Here is a 19,006-nt window from a genome sequence, read left to right on the forward strand (position 1 = left end):
GTTTTTTTTGTTTGTTTTTTTATTTGAGAGAGAGAGTGAGAGAGGGAGAGCCCTAGTGGGGAGAAGAGGCAGAGGGAGAGGAAGAAGCAGACTCCCCACTGAGCGGAGAGCCCAGCTCCATCCCAGGACCCTGGGATCATGACTTGAGCCGAAGGCAGATGCTTAACCGACTGAGCCACCCAGGTACCCCGATACAGAGTTTGTTTTTAGTGGAGGTGTCCACCCTGATGAGGGGAAAGCCATTCAGTTACATCAGGTCCCTGGCAGCTTTGCATAGAGATGAAATGCAAGTGCAGCCTAGGGAAGGGGCCTCAGCTAGGGTTCAAGCAGAGTAAGGAAGGGGAAAGAAAGAGAAGCAGATGGCCTGGCAGACATTTGGAGAGTGCTCCTACCTACTAAGTACCAAGCATTGGGTTAGTTGCTTTCTCAGAGACTACCTTATTTTTTTCCCAAAAATAACCAGACTGAAATTTGTTATTATTAACTTCATTTTATAAATGATGAAATCAGATTAAAAAGGATTAAGTAACCTGCCTAAAAGCCATTCTGAGAGGCAGGACCTGCTCTCTTCTCCATCTGCTCCCTCTCCCTTGGTGGTACATGTGCTGTAATACGATCTGGATCGTGTCTCCCCTTCAAGGTTGAATCCAAATTCATCCCTGCTATGGCCACTTCAAGGAGAGAGGCAGTTATCTGAGCTGGCTCCTGAACAGGAGTAGGTGAGAAACAAAACAACAGCAACAACCATAACTAATTGAAATTCAGAGTTTATTTTATGCCAAGCTGTGTTTCGGATCCATTAGCTCATTTCCACCAAAAAACTGAAAGAGGCAACTACTACTATTATTCTCTTTTCTCTCCAAGAGGAAACTCATCAAGAGTTTAATCTTGGAGTTATAAAGTTAGTAAGTGGCAGAGCTGTTATTCGAACCTAGGTCTAATCTGAGAACTCAGACTTTTAATCACTTTTCTTGGAAAACACACATGTACAACCTTAGTGTGGTCACACAGGTATGATCTTAAGCAAGTACAAGTATAGAGCTTCTTAACATAAAAGAAAGACTAGAAGATGAGGTGAGGGAGGGGAGATTTTGAAAAAGGTATCAAGACTGATAAGCCATTATAGGGCCAAATATTTAACTTTTTAAAGATTCCTCTTTATTTTGTTTTGTAAACATTAAGTCTTGTTTCTGTTTCTTCACTAGTACTTCATCTGTCATTGTAAACATTTCTGAATTGGGCTTTTTCAGCTTATGAGAAATTATCAGAAATATATGAAAACTGGCACAATTATTGTACAGTGGAAAAGATTTAGCTAAGTGTGGATTATTGGTCATTTGGAATAGTTGTATCAATACTCAGTTAGGTGAGGGCCAGAAAATTTCAGTTATAAAAAAGTGAATTATGGGGAGCCTGGGTGGCTCAGTTGTCAAGCATCTGACTCTTGGTTTTGGCTCAGGTCATTATCTCATGGATCCTGAGATTGAGAGCCCTATGTGGGGCTCCACTCAGCAGGGAGTCTGCTTGAAGATTCTCTCCCTCTACCCCTCCCCTCCACATGCTCTCTCTGTGCGCATGCATGCTCTCTCTCAAATAAATAAATCTTTTTTTCTTAAGTGAATTATGAAACCCAGACTACATTATCCAGTACACCTAGTAGACAGCTAATAAATGTTTTTAAAAATTCATGAAAAGTAATGCTGGACATAAAGTGTTTTATTTAAAGACTATGCCTTACTAATAAACTAAAACTGTTTTGAAAAGAAAACAGCATTTTCTGAAGGACTAATGCTTGTCCATGAAAATTAGATGATTCCTCAAACATGTTTTCGGTAATGGCTTTTATAAAAAAAGTCACGGGGCGCCTGGGTGGCTCAGTCGTTAAGCGTCTGCCTTCGGTTCAGGTCATGATCCCAGGGTCCTGGGATCGAGCCCCGCATCGGGCTCCCTGCTCCGCGGGAAGCCTGCTTCTCCCTCTCCCACTCCCCCTGCTTGTGTTTCCTCTCTCGCTGTGTCTCTCTCTGTCAAATAAATAAAATCTTAAAAAAAAAAAAAAGTCACCATGCCTGCTATTTTTCCAACTATTGCTTTTATGCGTACGGTACAAATACATCTTTCCACAGTCTTCCCACCTGATTTGATGTGTCAAAGCTGATCTCAGCACTTTCTCCTGTTGTGTATGTGTTATGTGTTTTATTTATAATACATCTGTCCTGTTGTATGCAAAGACATACAAAATGGAGGAACTGGCAATATTTATTCTTTGGCCCATTCGTTTTGGAAAGTTTTCTTGAAGTGAGCCTTCACACTATTCTTCAAGCATAATGGACGCATATTTTTTGTTTTTCTCTGGATGTATTGTAAGACAATGGTATCAACAGTATTTCTCTAACAGTCTATTCGTACACTTTTCTCCACTGGCGTGTGCATCTCTATCATGTATGATGCAGGCATGGACTTTAGTTGATGATATAAATGCATTTTCTTTATTGTATTTATAATTTGATTTTGGAGTCCTTGAAGCCTCTGTAGGGAACCCTGGGTTTCAGAACACGGTATGAAAACCATATAGCTATAGGAAGTAGATTGTCATTGAAGGTGAGAGACATAGGCAGATCTGCATTTAAAATTAATTTCTGGCTATGAAATGGAGGATGGGTTAAAGAGTGGATGTATTAGAACCCAAGAGATCTGCTAGGAGGTTGTGAGAGACAATGGAGGTTTAAACTTCAGAGTACGAATTAGAAAAGATGCAATATTTGAGAAGTAAAATTAATAAAAATTAGATGATTATGAGTTATCAGAATTGATGAATAAGAAGAGATCATCAATAGCTTCTCTCTTTGGAGACCATGATAAGTAACGGTGAAGCCGGTGAAGATAGCATGCTGAAGACAGAGGAACATGTTTATGTTGGTGCACAGTGAAGCAGATAAAGAATTTGATTTTAAACATAGTGAAGCTAAGGTACTAAATGTCCAGTGAACAGTTAAATACAGACCTAGAACTCAAGAGAAAGGGCTGGTTGTGAATTTGATACCCAGATTAATAAGGCCATGGGAGTGATGGCCAAGGAGAAAGTGGAAATTGAAGAGAGAAGAGGGCTATGGGCAAATTCTGGGCCCATGACATGTTATAGAGCACATAGAAGAAGAGCCAGGGATGACATCAGGAAAACTAAGTGAAGTCGGAAAGAGTTAACGTTACAGAGGTGTACAAAATAGAAGCTTGGAAGTAAGAAGAGGTAGCAGTGTGAGGCCATAGAGAAATGCATTGTTTTCTCATTCCAGGTTCTCCTCTTCTAAATCCCTGTTCACCTTTATCTGCTGTCATTCCTTATCCAAAAAAAGAAAAAAAAAATTCAGCCTTAGTCAATGATTTTACTCCTACTTCACAAAGAAGTTTGATGCTATCAGGCATGACCTATTTCAGACTCCGTTATCTTCCCCCTCACAAACCATTCTCCCACATGAATCTTTCCATCTTTCCTTTTTCCACTCCTCAGGCAGCCCTTTTCCTTCTTTCTACTCCTGACTTTGTTCTCAGGCTAGCTCCTCTTCCTCACTTCTTGAACAAATATGGTCTTCTGAGGGCTTCTTCCTTCAGTTCTTAAAATATGTCTACTTCTCCTGCCCTCACACAGGCTTCCTGGCGCCTGTGGCTCCCAGTCACTGGCCCCCTTCCTTCTTTCCCACCCCCAGTCTTGAATGATATTGTTTATACCCCTCCATCTCATACCTCTCCTCCCATTCTCGTCTTCATCTCTGCAGTCTGTCTTTTCCTCCACCCCAGTGCTAAACTCCTCCACCAAAGGCTGCCAGTGATTTTCTAATAGCCAACTCCTTCATCCTTTTCTGTGATCAACTCAATCAGCCTGAGGCCTCGTTTGAAATTGCTGATTGATCAGCCTGTCTTCATGTTTCCATGCCACTGTTTTGTCCAGGCCCTCTTCCTGTCTCTCTGCGGGTCGTGTCTCTGCTTTGCCAGTGTTTCTTCCTCCTCCTGACTCACACGGTGGCTGTTTCCTGAGTCGCTGCCCTTGCGGTTATGTTCTCACTGTACATGCTCCCCACTTTCAGACCATTTATCTACTCTGCCAGTTTAACCTGCCATCTCTATTATAATGTCTCTCAAGTCTGTATCTTCCTGTCCTGTCAGGATGATTATCTCTGTACTCCCATCCCTTTCAAGCCATCCGTGAATTGAAACAACCCCTCATTCACAAGTGGCCACTACTGGCCCCGGGAGCCACACAGAGCTATGAGGCTGCTGCCCTGGAGTCATTACGCTAAGGTCTGAAGATCTCCAGCAGCTTAGAAGAGAGATTCTCAAACTTTAGCATGTACCAGCATTCACTTGGAGAGCTTGTTAAAACACTGGTTTCTTTTCTTAAGGTTTTATTTTCATTCCAGTTAATTAACATACAATGTTATGTTAGTTTTGGGTGTATAACATAGTGATTCAACACTTCCATACATCACTGGTGCTCATCACGACAAGTGCGCTCCTTAATCCCCACCATCAATTCAACCCGTCCCCCCCCCCACCTCCCCTCTGGTAACCATCAGATGGTCTCTATAATTAAGAATCTGTTTCTTGGGGCGCCTGGGTGGCTCAGTTGTTAAGCGTCTGCCTTCGGCTCAGGTCATGATCCCAGGGTCCTGGGACCGAGCCCCGCGTTGAGCTCCCTGCTTGGCGGGAAGCCTGCTTCTCCCTCTCCCACTCCCCCTGCTCATGTTTCCTCTCTCGCTGTATCTCTCTGTGTCAAATAAATAAATAAAATCTTAAAAAAAAAAAAAGAATCTGTTTCTTGATTTCTCTCTCTCTCTCTTTTTTTCCCTTTGCTTGTGTGTTTTGTTTCTTAAATTCCACACATGAGTGAAATCATATGGTATTTGTCTTTCTCTAACTGCCTTGTTTCGCTTAGCACTATACTCTCTAGCTCCATCCATGTCATTGCAAATGGCAAGATTTCATTCTTTTTTATGGATGAATAATATTCCAGGGTGTGTGTGTGTGTACACACCACATCTTTACCCATTCATCAATTTATGGACCCTTGGGCTGCTTTCATGTCTTGGCTATTGTAAATAATGCTGCTATAAACATAGGTAAGCGTGTATCCCTGTAGATTAGGGTTTTTGTATTCTTTGTATTCCCAGTAGTGTGATTACTGGATTGTAGGGTAGTTTCATTTTTCACTTTCTGAGGAACCTCCATACTGTTTTCCACAGTGGCTGCACCAGTTTGCATTCGCACCAACAGTGCGTGAGTGTTCTTTTTCTCGACATCCTCGCCAGCACCTGTTGTTTCTTTTGTTGTTGATTTTAGCCATTCTGACAGCAAAACACCAGTTTCTTGACTCCACCTCCAGAGTTTTCTGATTTGGTAAGTCTGGGGTGGGATCAAGAATTTGTATTTCTAATAAGTTTCCAAATGATGCCAATGCTGCTGGTTCAGAGCAATACTTTGAGAACCACTGGCTTAGAACAATGGTTCTTAAACTTAGTGGCACATCAGAATCACTAAGATAGCTTTTTTTTTTTTTAATTACTGCTACTTGGGAGCCACTATGTATCTATTAAATCAGAATATCTGATGGTGGGCTTCCCAGTTAATTCCAACATAAAATCATGGTTAAGATCTACCCGCGTGGGACGCCTGGGTGGCTCAGTCGGTTAGGCGTCTGCCTTTGACTCTGGTCATGATCCCAGGGTCCTGGGATCCAGCCCTGTGTGGGGCTCCCTGCTCAGCAAGGTGTCTGCTTCTCTCTCTCTCTCAAGTAAATAAATAAAATCTTAAAAAAAAAAAAAAAAGATCTACCTGTGTAGCAGTAGAGAGAAGGAAACCTCCCCCCTTCCCCTGCAAAAAGCAGCAGCTTTGAGTAGGGTTTTTTAACTTCCAACCCAGTGGTTCCCTCCAAAGTATATATTCCACAAAGTAGTATGCAATAAGGCTGTCTGTAACTGGGCAGGATATGAGGGCCCATGACTGTATCTCCCAAATTAAAAATCACTAAAGAAATTGATTCTCAGACAGGGCTAGCCTGTCTACTCAGTCTCTTACATCACACGTATACCACCATCACATGTTTCAAAATCTCTCTGTTTATACATTGAGGTTTCCATGGAAAGTGTCTGCTTCACTTCTGTAGCTTCAAGGCCTGAAATAGTAATCCTTACCTATTCACTTAGGTTAATGAGCAATTTTTTCAAAGTGCTTATGTGAAAGAAGAATCTAACATCTATCCATTATTCACATCTTAACAAGAATCGCTTCAACTAGGTTGATTTTATACTCCCACATGTCCTAAAGTAATAGCTATTTTGAATAGGCTGGGAGAGGAGTATAAAGAACTTTGAATGTCTAAGTAAAGGGTCTATAGAGAAATTTTTGAAAATTAGGACACAGCGGGGTGGGGGCACCTGGGTGGCTCAGTCGTTTGGGTGTTCGACTCTTGATTTCGGCTGGGGTCATGATCTCCAAGTCAGGGGATTGAGCCCCTCCTCGGGCTCTGCGCTCAGTAAGATTCTTGAGATTCTCTCCCTTGGCCCCTGCCCTCCTCACGTGCATAGGCGCTTTCTCTCTCTCTGTTTAAAAAAAAAAAAAAAGGCACTGGGTACCTGAAAAGATTGAGGAAGGCATCTGGGTCAGTAGAGGGTGTATGAAGAAAGAGAAGTCAGAATACACAAAGAATAATTTTTAACAATGATATTCCAGACTGGTTGTGTGATAAAGAAATAGATAGAAAACTCTCTTCGTTTTTTCTTTTCTTCCCCCATATTTATCATATAGACTTCTCAGGGTGATTGAGAAAAAATACCATTTGCACCATCAGTTAGTTCTGAACAATGTAAACTATAGAGCCAGGCAGGGCTGGGTTTCAGTCGCAGCTCTGCCGTTCCTGACCAGGCAGCCTCGGGAGATTCAGGCAACCTCTCCAAACCCAAGTTTTTAATCTGTAAAATGGCAGAAGTACTTACTTCATAAGGTAATCTTGAGAACTAAATTTACGTAAAGTACTTACTATATTGCTTCAACCAGCAAATGTTCAATAAATGGCTGTGTTACCACAACTTGGCCAGCTTATGGAACAAATAGGAACAATTAGTGGATTGGTCTAAACATGCACCTATGTTTCTTGAGAAATTTTCACGTTCCAAACAAGTGGCTTTGATATGGTCTTTCTTATACCAACATTTAAATACTTACTTTAGGGGCACCTGGGTGGCTGAGTTGGCTCAGGTCATGATCTCAGGGTCCTGGGACAGAGCCCCTGTCAGGCTCCCTGCTCAGTGGGGAGTCTGCTTCTTCCTCTCCCTCGTGCTGTCTCTCTCTCAAATAAATAAATAAAATCTTTAATAATAAATCAATAAATACTTACTTTAAAAATTCAATTTACTTTTTAAAGAACTGCTGATCTTTTCAACTGCCATTCTTATTTACTTAGCTATTCACCTACCATCTTATTCTCACAACTAATATAAACTTCACCCTGAACTGAGAGCTCCTTAGGAGCAAGGACTGTCTTTATTGGTAATCATTTATTGAACATTTATATGCCAAGTGCTAGGCATAAAAATATACATACAATACGGTTCCTTTCCTCATGGGTCTTAAGTTCTACCTGGGGAAAATGATATGCAAATACAATCTAAGATAATGCATATTATAATAAAGATGTGTGCCAAGAATTGTGGAGTATAGTGGGAGAAGAAATTCATTTTTTCTGAATTGATAAGAAAATCTTAGTAAAGGGGGTGACATTCAAACTGAGCCAAATGTGCGTCAAAGACAATAATAAATGAAAAAGACATGAGGGAATAGGGAAATAGATATGAGCTACTACTGCAGGGAAAGATTCCTACATGGCCTAGGTTTTATTTGGACCTTGAATACAGAAGATGAGGATAAAATATGGAACAGCTTGGTATGTATCTAGGCGTGTATGTAATAATAAGATATACTATTAATAAAAGGTAAGTTAGCTGATGAGAAATAAGGGAAATAAGTTTGGAGAGGTGCTGCCTTGGAACTAGATTTTGCAAAGGTGCGGGAACTAAGCAAGGACATTCCCTAGACTTGGAAGTTCCAAGGACTTCATGCAATAAAGGCATATAGGTTCCAAAACCAGGTACTACGTGGAACATGGTAAAAGGGAAGTTGGAGAAAGGTTATTCCAGCAGTGATGCTGTGGGTAAAGATAGCAGATTAGATCATCTTCAAAGCAATTTCATTAATTCAGGTGTCTAGGCATTAATGCCATAAGTCTAGCCTGGAACATCTTTGGAGAACAACTGTGAAGATATAAAAATGACATTTTATAAATATCATCGGGGATATTTGAATAATAATATTATTGGCAAATATAGCAAAGGTAACATGGAAGATGAATTGTTTTTTAAGTGAACAAAGTTTATTTAGTGCCATATATGCCAAATATGATGTGATAATAATATAATGCTATAATACACACATATATAATATGTATGTTATATTCCATTTGAAAGCTATTTCCCACTGTATGTATTATTTTACCAAATAAATTATCCATTTCTGCTGGACAGAATCTCATCTCATATTTCTCATACATTATAGAGCCTACCACTGTGAAGGACATAAAGGCAGCATTTCATAAAAATCTTATTGTCTGGTGAAATAACTGAGGCCAGAATTATCAGGAAACCAGCCCAAGTCCTAAATGGAGTCAGCAGTGAATAAGAATGGAATCCACTTTCCTTTATTGCAATATAACTTCCTAATATTGATAGAGTGGGAAAAGTTCCAAACAGTGCCACGTCATTCTAGATAATAAAACTATGGATCAGTTTACCTTGTGATATTCAGTAACACATTTTATGGACCTAAAACATCAAGGAAAATAGTCCAAAATCATGTTTCTTGTCCATTTGTGTGTGTTTTTCACTTTAAAAAGGTGACCTTAAGGTGGGTGGGTGGGGAGGGCAAGAGTAAATCAGTTGAATCTTTCATAGCAGCATATTTACTTCACCAAAAAATAAAAAATAAAAAGACTTTAATTGAACAGAGAAAGAAAAAAATGTTTGAATTCCCCTTCCTTGACAAGATTCAGGGCTTTCCTGTGAGAATAAAATATACATTTGCAGTAAGTTTAGGTTTGAGGGTAGGATTTAAAGCTCTTGTCCATCAACATATCATAATGGATGGAGGTGACATGTGCATAATGGCACTTGTTTGAGCACTTTTGGAGAGAGCAGGGGAGTCTTTGCAGTGCAGTAAGGGAGTTTAAAAATTTAAGGATGTTTTCTTTTCAACGAGAAACAACACCTACTCAAAATAAGTTGGCAAATCCGTGTTCAGAATCTATGTCGTTGCCCTAACGTTCAGGAATGGTTAAGGAAGGAAATAGACTCTCAAGGTCACTGGGAATAGTCTTTAGAGTATTCTTATAGGGCTTATCTGTGCTCACATGCCTAATTTTTTTCCAAGGGCAAAGAATGGCCACTTGCTTGAGACAGGCCCAGTGCCATCCTTTATTCAAGTTCCTTTATACTCCTCTTTTTAAAGAAGCTGTCAAGTTCTTTTTCTGCAGCTGACAGAAAAGGCCAAATCTAGTACAGGAAAGGAGGCGCAAAAAGAAACTTTTTTGTGTTGATGTTTTACTAAGTGAGCTAAGGAGAATTTTAGAATCATGTAATTTACTCTGGAGGCATTTACTGTACATAGCTATAGTGATGGTAATTTCTTTCATTGTTGAAGTGAAAAGATAACCATCAATCAGTTGTCAATTGGTCAATTGCAGAAGTGATGAAAAGAAACTGGTAGGAACAATCACTTCTGTGGCTACCTAGACCATTTGTAGGCTTAAGAAAACTATGGGAACTGGATTGCGTTATAAAAGGGATTGGACCAGATTTTCAAAAAGGTTAATAGGCATAACTTCCTTGTAAAGAATGGCTTTGCGGTTATACATAATCAGGAAATGCATTTTTTAAAAAATGAAAAATGAAAAAGGCATGGGGTTTAAAAAAGTGAAAAATTTGTTTTATTAAGCTGGGTATCAGGTAAGTAAGCTCAGAAAATCTTGAATTTCAGTGTGTTCTTAATGGAGGAAATAAATATAACTTACAGTAACCCAAGACATGTATTTTAGAGCAAATTAATGAAAATTACTTAGTATTCATGCCTTAGTCTCAATATTGGGCACTTTAAAATAAATAACTTTCCAAGTATATCTCATAAGAAATTGAAAGTCCAGATTAATTTTGAATATGATTAAGCAAACATCTACACATAATTTAATTTTTAAAACGTCTGGCAGCTCACATAAACGTTAGCATAAGTTTTAAAATCATTAACTTGCATAAAAGGCAAATGCGCAAATGGCACTTTGAGATTTAGTGTTATAAGCAAGATTTCATTTTAATTTATCCTATTTTCCTAAGAATAGCAATGTTATTGATTTATTCTGAGAGTTCCCCCCACACACAGTGATGATTTTTTTTTTTTTTTTTTTACTGTGGTAGGTAATAAAAAGGATTACAGGCCCCCAGAAGGATGAGATATCATCAGTTTGTAATCCAGCCCATGGTTTCCTAGATACCGTATTGTCTATTCTGTTCCGCTATGTGAAAAATGTTGAATATCAACAATGGGTTTCAGTGCTGTATTGTTGAGTTTTGTATGAACTAATCTAGCTTTACTAAGAAAAAAAAAAGAAAAGAAAAGAAAAGAAAAGAAAGAAAGAAGAAAAAAAAAGAAAAAAAAAAGAACCACAGCTTTGGACAAAAGTCTATAGCCAGTGCGTTTGAAACTCCCCTTGCACAAGGGCTGACTGTAGCTGGGGGAAGACAGTTTACTCATTTGCGCTCTCCTTTCATGCAGTCAGCTGGTCCTCTCCTCAGGTGTAGAGCACCTATTATCATTTCACCTGTTTTGATTCTCTGATGAGGAAAATCCCAGGACTTATCAGCCGGGATAGGCCTCATTTCCAAGACAGCTCTGTTCAGTGTTTGGAAGGTAAGCTCTTTGCACCACTTCTCTGCTGTAGTGTGCTGGCCTAGCTCTAGAACTTTGCATCATATCACTTATTTTTAACTTTTACTTTTTCTTCTCTTTCCTTTTTTTTTTTTTTGGAGAAAGAAAGCCTGACAGGTTTCTCCGGAAAAGTGGCCATCCATGGAATGAATGAAATGTTCCCTTTCTGTTCCAGTAAGTAATTGACTTGTAACTAAAAATTGAACTGGCTGCTATGTCAAGTGCAGTGTGAGCGGCTGCGGGCACAGGTGTTGCTTACTCTTTAGCCTGGAAAGAAAAGGGGCTTAACCTGTGATTACATTTCAAGTCAATTGACCTCAACATGATAGTACATAATGCTCACTTGCCTCCCGAATGGCCTGAGTTCCCATTTGACCCTGTTTCTGGCACCTGTGTTTTTAATGTTTGGTGTAGCTGAAGCTAGAGTTGCTCTTTTGGTTAGAAAGAAAGTGGGTGGAGAACAGTTCTAAGTAAATAACAAAGGATGGGCAGCCGACTAAGTCTTTAATCCGGTGCTCAATGTGTTCTGTTTTTTTTAATGCAGTAACTTTAAGTTCAAGTAAATTATTATTCAAACTTTCACTTTAAGAAGTATGGATTCATGGACGACCATTTTAGTACTAGGGACACACAGTAAATCCAAATCAGTGAGTTAAAACAAGCGAAGGATGTGAGGATTATGATGCTAAGGGCTTCAAATGCTTCATTTTGATTATGCAACTGGCCATAAGCTTTCTAAATTTGCCTTGCACTTTAATGATTTTTCAGCCCTAGGAATGAAATAGCAGCATTGTTTTTCCCAGTTTCTGTTAAAAAAAAAAAAAAAAGACTGTTGAACTTGAGCAAGATGACCCTATTTGAGTTCTGGAGACAAACCTATATATACCTACTTCCCCAAAGCAAAATAAAAATCAGTGACATCTAACATTGCCATTTATACTTGAAGCTATTCTCCATTCATTTTATGTAAAATGGTCGCACGCTAAGAATTGGTCCGTGAGATGAGAGCAGTCATGGACTGCTGTTTTTTCTTCCTCACTTCCTTTTTAACCTGAGAATTAGAAGAAAATGCTGATGATGCTTGCTTAACCCTGCTTTTAGTGCCAGGCTGTGACCGGCTCTCTGTGAAACCATTTCTGAGCCTCTGCTTGCAGTGGTGAGCTTGAATTTTTCCCCTTCCTTGCCCATCACTGTCAGTCAATTATAGGATTGAACTGAACCAGAAAATCTGGTACAGTCTGGTAATTAGTACAAAGGGTTTCCAGTCTAGTGTAAAGACGGAGATGCAAGAGCCCCAGCAGTCACAGAAATCGTTTTGATTGGCCATGGACACTGCCTTTTAGTGCTGCTCGGTGACTTCCTAAAGATATTGCCTCCTACCCTACAGGTCTTCTCCTTCAAGTACATTATGGACCTTTTTTAAAGTCCTGTGTGTGTATGTGTGTGTGTGTGTGTGCGTGCATGCATGTGTGCATGTGTGTGCTTCTTTTTTTAGATCCAACTTCTCCCATTTTTAGTCTGTCATTTTTGCCTATCAAACAGACACATTTTGACTTGCCCAACAAAGAACCAAGTTACCAACATTCACAGAAACTGACATTTTTAATTCAGGCTTCATTATGTCTTTGAATTATGACAGTGAAGTACAAAGACATTTTAAAAGTTTTTTTCATTGTTTTTTTTTTTTTTAAATCCAGCATTGGAATGTTTATCTTTCTTTGGTATTCATATTTCCTTCTCTACCTTTCTTCTCAGTAATATATAATTAGCATTATCAAAACCATCAGCTATTATCCTTTATGACTTTTGACCTTTGTTTTTTTAATATGTCTCAAGCTTGCATTCTCTAAAATAAGTAAAACCTCCTTGAGAGATTTTAATGAAATATCTTAGGGTTACAAAAACAATAATTTAAAGTGCGAACCCCTTTTAAACAAAAACAATAAAATAATTTAAAACGTGAGTCTCTTTTAAACATGACTAGGCAAGTAATGGATTATGTGATAAAACTATAGCAACAAGATAAATTTTGGAAAAAATTATTTTGTAAATCAAACTTGCATTTGATGATAAGTGCAATTTTATAGTCTATATTTTATCACACATTTTTAACCACTACTTTGCAGTTCCTGGCTTATTATCAATGCTATTTTGGGGTAAATTATATTTTTTTGCAGAAGCAAACATCCTCTTTGATTACAGATTACAATCACTCATTAGTCACACATTAGATACAATGAATGCGTTTGGTAGCTTGTCAATGTAGCAAGTGCCTGCCCCAAAAGATAGACATATGTATCTTTAAGGGCAAATTTAATTTCTGACACCCTGTACAAAATTGCAAAAGCAATAGTGCCCAAAATAACAGGAGCAAAAGAAAGCACGCGGTTTTTTATTTCCATGGATGCTATCTTTAGAACAATCTGCATGATGATTTTAGTTGTGATGCTTGTGTGTTGGGAATCTTCTAACGGACTCTTTATTTACCCACATCTTAATATAGCTTTAAATATCTGTTTTATCCAATGTACAATCTTAACAAAAGTAGTTATATTACCACGTCTGGTACTGATTTTTACATGTCTGACTTTGCTATTAAATTTCAAGAAGGTTAATATTGCTTTTGTAACCCTGTCATGAGTAATGCATTTTCCCAGTAAATATGTCATAATTTTAAAGGCTGCTCAAGAAGCAGTGTTTTTGTTGAAATAGTTTTGCATTCATTTCTCTATTGTTTTTTAACCATAATATAGTGTAATGCTTTGAAAAGAATACGCATATTTATGTAATTAACACTTTTTGTTTTTAGCAAAACCTTGCCCATTAAAAACTAAGAGGGGCTGAGAAAACCATATAAATGGGCAACTTTTCAGCGACAATATTTGCATTCAATTTTAATTTACCATCAAGTCTATATCTTGAAATGTATCCATAAAGGGAATAAGGGAGGAGTATATTCTGATAATATTTTTTCTATTTTATTTTTTAATATAAAATAAATGTTGACATTCAAAAGGTGCTTGCCACATTATGGTATGGCAGGGTTCTATATTCTAGAAGAGCTGAATTCTCTGTGGGTCGGTATAAAATTAGAGGCTTTAATATGGACACACAAACATTCTTTTCTACTGCAGTTTATCTCCTGGTGGCAGAAGTAAGACTTCGAAAGAATCCTAAAGATTAGCTAGCTTCGTGGTTTTCAAACTGTGTTACCTTGAGCTCTTAGCCTCTTTGGGGATACTCAGGGCCATGGGGGAAGGGAGGCTCAGTGGCCTCCACCTCCTCGAGACCAGAGCATCTCTGCTTTTACCCGCTGTGACTATTAAAGTTCCACGGAAGAAGGGAATCTCATGTTGGAGGCAAAAAAGTAAAAAATTGCTGACTGAGGCCATCTTATAGATAAGGAAAGCAGCGTTCACTTAGGGTGGCCCGCTAAGTCAGTGACAATGTCAGTTTTGTAACCTAGTCTCTTGTCTCATAGTCCCAAGTTCACTCTACTAAACTATAATAAACTTTCCCTATACATACAGTCACAGGTCTTTTTAGGTAGTCATCCTGGGCTGGATTACTAAAAACACACACTAAGAAATCCATAGCTCCATGTTCAAAATCAAGATGCTGTGGAAGATACAGTATCTAGGTGGTAAATGCAATTGAGCAGCATGTTGTAGACCAAAACCAAGCCATTTAATACTGTTAAATTTGGGTGCATCATTACAGCCCTTAGGTAAAATACTGATTTACTTATTACTTAGTAAAATAATATTTAGGGAGTATTTTTTCTTAATTTTTAGTTATGGTTAAAAAATTACATGACATACAACTTACCTTTGTAACTATTTTTTATGTCAAGTTCAGTAGTGTTAACTACCTGCACATTACATTGTTATACCCGGTGGTATCTTTCTCAGTGGAAAAAATTACTTAGGACTTAAATCCGAAAGAAATAATTTAAAGAATGTAAAGCTGAATTAAGATGCTACTTTCCTCAAGACATGTTTTATGGAATACTGTTACTGTAACCTGTGCCAGGTAAAAGAGGAACATCGTCAAATAATTTTTGGAAATGTAGCAAGCTATGTCCCTCCCTGGGAAATTCACAGGGAAAATTTGTATTTGAAAAACTCTGAGAGATCATACTGTAAAGATCTCTTTGAACTTTGTATAATACAGAGTATCCCAAACTAATTTTCTATAGACTCTCCCCACCTTTTTTTGAAAAAAAAAAAAATTGATTTTTATTCTTCAGAGCTAATGTTCTGTAGAACACATTTTAGAATATTCTCCTCTAATAGAACTTTGGCAGGTTAAATCAAGGGAGAGAGAGAGCTGTAAGGCAATCTTTATGTTATTTATGGCTCTGATGTACCATTTCTTTATCCACATCTTGTGGATAGGATATTAATGGATATCCCATTAATTGGATCATTCAACAAATATTTACGCACAGTGTTAAATGCTGGGAATACAGTACTGGGTAAATCTATCAGGGCCCCTGACCTTACAGAGCTTACAATTCCATTGCCTAAAAAAGAAAAAGGAAATACAGGGAGCAAAAGCAGTATTTGCTGTTTCTGGCACTCAGCTTATCTGGCTATGTTTGTTTTGTTTTCCCTAATTCTCAAATGGGGGGGGGGCGGCGGGCAGGGAGAGCAGAACACCAGTCTAGAAGTTTACAGTTGGCTCTTTGAATAGAGATATCCCATATTTGCCTGAGATCTACTTATGCATCAGCAATATTCAATGATAATTCACTAGTAATCCAAAGATGGCCTTCTCTTGTTTAGAAAGAGAGAAATGGGAAAGAAAAGAAAGCAAGGGAAGAAGGAGTAAAAGAAAACACAGTGTTTCCTGGTCTTTTCTCCTAGTGTAACTCCTTAGCTATTGATGTTACTTTCCTTCCACACAAGATTTCTTTCCAGTGTCAACTGAAGACTGATCAGCGGTCTGCATGTCATCATTGTTTTTCTAATAATTCAAAGAGTATCTCTCTATCAGCTTCAACCCATGGTAGTAACCATGGGTCCTACCTCTGTCAGGAAATATTTTCTCTAATTAGCTATCCAACCTTCTCTCTCAGGCTCTGACCTTTATGTTGGGGAATCTGTGCCTTCATGTGAGCAGCACATGTCTCCTAAAGAAAAGAAAAGACCAGCCCACAGGCATGGACATTGCTTGGTTCTCCAGACCTGTCCCATCCCTAGAATACTTCTACAGACCAATTGGATACGGTCCAAAAGATACTCCTGAAAATTTCAGGAAAAGCCCCACCTTCTTGGTGGACAGTGCCTTCATGTCCCATTCTCTTGTATGGAAGTAAGTGACTTGCAGACTAATTCCTGTATATACCACTTGAAAAGAAATGTGGTAAAGGTTACTGGCCTTTGGTCACAGAGATTTGAGAAGAGAAGGGTGCAAAATTAAAAAAAAAAGAGGCTTACAAGGAAGAGAGACAAGGAAGACCTTTTGGCAGCTATGGTTTCCTGGCTGTATGTGCTGACATCGATGTGTCCCAGGTGATTCTCTAAGTAGGTCCCGAGCTGAAACCCCTGGGACGTTGCAACTTCATTTTGCTCTTTCTCTCCCGCCCATCCCAGCTTTCCTTCAATGGGAACAGTGTGAGATAAGATCATTATCAGAATATGATGAGGAAAGGATTTAGGAGAGAATTTGGGATTTTCAAATTAAAATTAAGAGCTATGTTAGTCTGTTTCCTTTTTCTAGTTAGCTGGGAATCCATTTTCCAATTCATTTTCCTCTCTGTCATTTGCCTGTTGATAATATGGAAGGCCACGCAGTACTTGTCCTTTTTGTGCCTTTTAATTAACTTTTTAAAATCATGCATGTTTACTTGTATGGATTTCTATTCTCTCTTCTCTTCAAATTTGTTCAGGTTATTTTTTTATTTGCACACCACCACCCACTGCTGTGCATTAACAATAACAAAAAATCTGCACTCTTCCCTTCCACCTCTTGAACTGGAGAAACAGCTAATAAGAGGCTCAATGAGCCTTAGAGTATAGAGAAGCTGGAATCCTTAAATTATTTAAATTGAAAAATGGCTGGTTTTACAATCAGAAAAACTCAAGTGGACCATAAGCCCTACTTGATTGTCCCCTCCTTATCTAGATGATCTTGTAATGACAGCTGGAGTTATCTGCCACCAGCGTCACTGTCCACAAAAGCTTCTACTCTCTCTGCTCAACTCTTCAGCGGCCCTGGGGAGCTGGAGCTGTTTCAGGGGAGAGGGCCCTAGAGGATTGGAAACTTTATTAAAATGCAAAGCTGTCTCCAGTGACATAAAAGCTCACTAAAAAGTGATGGATCTAAGACCGCAGACCCAGAACTGATCTACAGAATGAAAAACTGAGATTTCATATACTGGCACCAAAAGGCTAGGGTCAGTGTGAAATAAAAAGCAATGTGAAATAAATGGCAGTGTAATATAAAGAGCGAGAGATGGAGGGAAAGGAAAGCACCGCGGTCAACGTGAGCAGTGCAACAAAGGCCGCGTGTCAGACTGGCCCCTTGCAGAATTCAGCCTCAGGAAGCAGCCCTCTGGAATGGATTGTGGGAAATCAGGGGAGTTGGCTGCTTTGAAAGGTTAAGGAAGCACTCCCCCCCCCAAATATTCCTGACATTCTCTTGGTAAGCAGTTCATTCTTGAACTATCATCTATGAATTTTCTGAGACTCTTTGTTACTAATAGTATTATTACTACTAATAATAGATAGTAATAGGAGCCCATCACCCTTTGGCTTGAAGTCTGGAAGTGGCCCTCCACTTCATTTGCCAAATAACCATGAGGAATCTAATCTTCTAAATGTATTTTAAGTGTATTTGCCCAATTTGATCCATCGTACTGTAAAATAACAAAATAAGATCTTAAATTTACTTGACATTTTGTCCGTTTAACTTCAAGGACTCCATGTTTATTACTCACTAATAAGTTGAAAGGTTGAAATGAAAATTGAGGCACTAAAATATATAACAAGTAATTTGTTATAAACAAGGAAAATTAAAAACAAGGTTCACTTTCAATTTGAGTATACTGAGTGCTTCATAAATCCCTCTTCCTTTCTTTTGCTTCAAAATTCCTTACTAGAAAAAAAGATCACTCTAAGCACAAAAAGTCATAATTAATATTCAAAATAGCTCAGAACTCATGAAAACCAAGGTAGGATGTTCCCTTCTGCACTTCACAGCTTTGAAAGCATTTTTTAGGAAAGATTTGTTAAGCATCCCATCACCACCATAACAACTACCAACAACCATTTATTGAGTGCTTACCATATTTCTCCCCGGCCCTTCTCCCTTCTCCAAGCCTCATCATCAAACCTTGTTTTCATTTCTGCTCAGGAACCTTGAAAAGAAAAAAAAAAATCAAAGTGTTGGTCTAAATTACCCAACTGGTAATTTCTCTTTTTATGCAACTAGCAAGTTTGGTTAGCAAATGAAAAAAAAAAACCTAAATGAAGTACTCCATTCCTTCAAACTCAGCAGAAGAAATTAAGATTACTGGTTGGATCATAGTTACTCCAAGTATCAGTAGAATCTCCCCCCCCCAAATATGTAATACTTTTGTCCTTATTTTTCCTAAAAATATTGTGTTTACACTTGACATGTTTATAAACTGATCTTTTGTGATAAGAAAAGATTGGCAGAATTACTTAAGATGTTTTTTCCATGTTCAGTTCGGAGATGGCTTAAGATGTGACCTTGTAAACAAGCTTCCCTCTCCGATGTAAAAAAACAGGTCCTCTCTGTCCCCAAAAAAGAGACCAGGCACCAGAACACAGAGAGGCCCCTTTGTCCCGCTGTCCCCTCACCCCCATTAGAATGCACTGCTGCAATCTTGAGGCCCAGTGAGGAACTTCTTTGACTTGAGAGGTTGGTTTGTGCAAATCCCCAACCTTTGTTCCACGGGGACACTCATGTCAAATGATAGTCCCTCCTCCATGTTCCCTTGTTCAGGACAGTGTATTGGGTG

At 38.7% G+C, this 19,006-nt stretch overlaps 1 protein-coding gene across 1 annotated transcript in view; it reads left to right on the plus strand.

Annotated features, from left to right (window-relative positions):
• LOC115940224 (uncharacterized) overlaps positions 1–19,006 on the plus strand; it is a 695,973-nt gene that overhangs the window by 499,781 nt on the left and 177,186 nt on the right. The window contains exons 7-8 of the mRNA XM_081830171.1: positions 10,864–10,998; positions 11,122–11,190. The gene's annotated coding sequence lies outside the window, so the exon portion shown is untranslated. The remainder of the gene's footprint in view (positions 1–10,863; positions 10,999–11,121; positions 11,191–19,006) is intronic.

The sequence above is a fragment of the Leptonychotes weddellii genome, chromosome 1, assembly GCF_054177405.1.
Source record: "Leptonychotes weddellii isolate Sample4059 chromosome 1, ASM5417740v2, whole genome shotgun sequence".
NCBI classification, from domain to species: Eukaryota; Metazoa; Chordata; class Mammalia; order Carnivora; family Phocidae; genus Leptonychotes; species Leptonychotes weddellii.